The 3459-nt window shown below is 36.9% G+C and overlaps 1 non-coding gene across 1 annotated transcript; it reads right to left on the bottom strand.

Annotated features, from left to right (window-relative positions):
* Positions 1 to 2055: 2055 nt before the first annotated feature.
* Positions 2056 to 2162, bottom strand: LOC124892254. Its single transcript, XR_007050147.1, has one exon. It is a non-coding gene; the product is annotated as a small nucleolar RNA R71 (small nucleolar RNA).
* Between the last annotated feature and the right edge of the window lie 1297 nt (positions 2163 to 3459).

The raw sequence follows: 3459 nt of genomic DNA, 5'->3' as shown, positions 1-3459 counted from the left end.
GAAAACTAGTGTTACTAGCTTGAGCTAGGTGTTGTTCTAATCTATCTCAATGGATTATAATGTGTAAAATGAGTTCCTAATGTTATTATTGTATATTTATAAGGGTAATAACTTTTTTGTAATGTGAAAAGTGTAATTGAGTCAAGCCAAGAGTCAATTCAATAAGCCAAAGATCAACGTGGGCAAGCCTAGTCTTAGCTCGAGATTCTAGTTCATCATTTTGCATTGTTTGTTGAGTTGAGCTCTAAAATAGGGTGTTTAATGATGTGGGGTGATTTATGAGCTGATTATTTTGATATATTTATAATTAACAAGCTTAAATTCAAGTGGAGATAACACCAAAAGATTTGGGATGACGACAAATGTGCAAGGCCGAGTTAAACATCAAAAGGTACTTTCTAGAGGAACAGATGATATAGGGGTGATGCCCCTTTACTCCGAGGGTATAAGGCAGATGGATCCCCCTTTATAGTGGTGGAAAAGGGCAGGCGTCACCTCAATAATTCCGGGGGTCTAAAGCCCGTGACTCCCCCTCTATTCCCACACGGCTAAATGCCTTCCACTATAAATAGAACACTTTAAACACTTTGTAATTACTTTTGGGACATATTTGGATTTTGTGGAGGCTTCTTAAAATGAAATTAGGTTTTATTATTCTTTACTTGAGCTTTATAGATTTAACAATGTATTCATTGAATTGGATAATGGTTATGTCGATTAGTGGCTAAACGCCCCCTTTCCGGGGTTAAGGCCAAGAACATGTTTACTTTCACTTTGTATTGAGTTTGTTTGGATTTATCATCATATTTGGTTGTTTATTTATCCTTTTTATCACTATTTTAAGGATTCACGACCCTTAGAATATATCAATTATCGACTTTGTGATCTCGAGAGGGGGAATTAGAAGGTAAAACGTGGGGATAGGTAGAGCACGGTTCTTATTCTCTTATAAAATAGGAAATTTGAATTAGAGACTAGGATAGAGATATACCTATAAGCCTTACTTGATTCACTACGAGATTAAATATAAATGCGTTTAGCTTAGTTCTCACATCCCCGCTCAATGATATGGTTGTGGGGCTAAGTTAGATAGATGATTAGAGGATCGAGACACCATGATCATAAAATCAACCTCGTGAATCAACAACCAAGATAAGTACTCTAACGAATAAAGTTCAATAGCATAGTATAATTGTTCATAGTTCTTTAACCCTGGGCATTCATCCATTGATTGTCCAAAGTCTTTCTTTTTTAGCACTGTTTACTTTGCAATTAGTTTATAACTTTCAAAACTCTCTTGATTACTTTTACACTAGGTTAATCTCAATAGGCAAACTAGAATTGAATAGTTGTTAAAACAAATCTCTGCGGGGTCGATATTTGGCTTTGTATAAGGCCAGTTTATTGCTTGGTGAGACTACGTACACTTGCGTGTGCGCTTGGGTACAATAAGTTTTTGGCACCGTTGTCAGGGACTTGTAATTTGGCAACTATTTTATTTTTATTTTTACTTTTTAGATTTCTTTGGTACTTTACTCTTTGTCTTGGGATTAATTTTATAGAAAACAAGTTTGCAGAGTAGTAAACTAGTATGGTATAGGGAATTGGTTGAACCAAGCCCCAAATGTGAGCAACACTTTTATCAACGAAGGAGAGAATCAATCTTTCTCCCTCGTATCCCTCAATTTCAAGAGGAATAAGATAATTCTGCTTTCATGGCTGAAGATCAATCAACCTATAGGACAGTTCAATCCCACTTTTGATAAATTTGGCCTCCCCTTTTTAGTAACTGGTTGTTGGAAGTAATTTTGAGCTGAAACAGAACATGCTGCAGTTATTGATCAATAGTGGACAATTTATCGGGCTTTCACATGAAGATCCACAAGTCCATCTGCAGAAATTTCTAGAAATTAGTACTCATTCATCCCTACGGGTGTGTCAACAGATTATGTTAGGCTGACACTATTTTCCTTTTCACTGTTGGGGGAAGTGAAGAAATAGTTGAACGTTGATCAAAAATTTCTCATCCAATTATTTCCATCTGGAAAGACTGCAAGATTGCGCAATGATATTATATGCTTTAAACAGAAGCCAAATGAGAATTTACATCATGCGTGGGAGTGCTTCAAGGCTCTTTTTCGGGACTGTCTGCATCATCAGTAGTCCAATAAGGTATTAGCTCACACTTTTATTAAGGCACTTGACCATAGCACAAAATATTTGCTAGATTCAGCTACAGGTGGTTAAGCTTTGGAGTTGACTTATGATGAGCTCTATACTTTGTTGAACTAGATTGCTCAAGGGAATCTGAAGTGGCATTCTAACCCAAGAAATGCTACAAAGAAGGTTACAGGTGTGTTAGACATGGACCAATTTACTACTATATCCGCACAGATTGATGCTCTACAAAATTAGATAAGTAATTTAAAGTTGGCGTTTACATAGCCTGCAACCAAAGTCAATGTAATTCAACAAATTGCAGGTTGGTATGAGGTTTGTGGCAACAGTGGGCGTTTAGTGGCTATGTATGCTACAAATCCTGAGTTTGTGATATTTGTGGGTAATGTTTAAAGGCTAAATTATGGAAACACATATAATCAAAAGTGGTAGGCTCAGCCACTAAATACCTCATGGAACAATTAGCTGCAGTATTAGCAGCAGAAAGTTCAGAGTAGTCTAGCCACAACTCAGACTAGAAATGTGGAAGAGATGTTGAAGCAATTTATGGCTACTCAAGCATAATTGGTAGCATATATAAAGAGTCAGGAAGTAGCTACAAGGAGATTAGAGTTTCAAATTGGTCAGTTTGCACAGGCACAAAATACCAGGCCTCAAGATGGTTTCCCAAGTGATACTAAAAATCCTAAACCAGTAATGGAAATCACTTTTAAGAGTGGTAAAGAGCTAAATAGAGAACCACCAAAGAAAACTAAGGAGGTAGATACAGAGTTGAGTCCACTATAGATATTCAAAAAAGTTGCTCAAAATTCTAGAAAGTCTGATTACTCAAAAGCAAAAGTTGCTAAATAGGTGAAGGAAAGACCACCACTACCTTTTCAACATAATCATATAAAGGCAAAGGAGGATGCATGCTTCAAAAAGTTCTTTGACACGTTTAGAGAGCTTTATATTAACCTTCCTCTTTTAGATATTTTGTGGAGAATGCCTAAGTACGCTAAGTACTTGAAGGATGTGGTCATTAACAAAGTTAAGCTACAGATGTTGAGATAGTAACACTCATTGAGGAGTGTAGTTCTGTGGTGATGCAAAAAATGCCTCAAAAGCTCAGAGACCCTGGGAGTTTCACTCTCTCGATTCAAATTAGCGATAGTGAGATGGTCTACGCTCTTAGTGACTTGGGGGCAAGTATTAACTTGATGCCTCTCTCCTTTTTCAATACCTTAGGTCAGAGGAAGCTGAGAACAAACTCTATGATACTTCAATTGGCATATCGAACCC

The sequence above is a fragment of the Capsicum annuum genome, chromosome 1 (assembly GCF_002878395.1).
Source record: "Capsicum annuum cultivar UCD-10X-F1 chromosome 1, UCD10Xv1.1, whole genome shotgun sequence".
Taxonomy (NCBI): Eukaryota; Viridiplantae; Streptophyta; class Magnoliopsida; order Solanales; family Solanaceae; genus Capsicum; species Capsicum annuum.
Note: the sequence above shows the minus strand (reverse complement) of the source record. Positions and strands in the feature narration are given on the sequence as shown.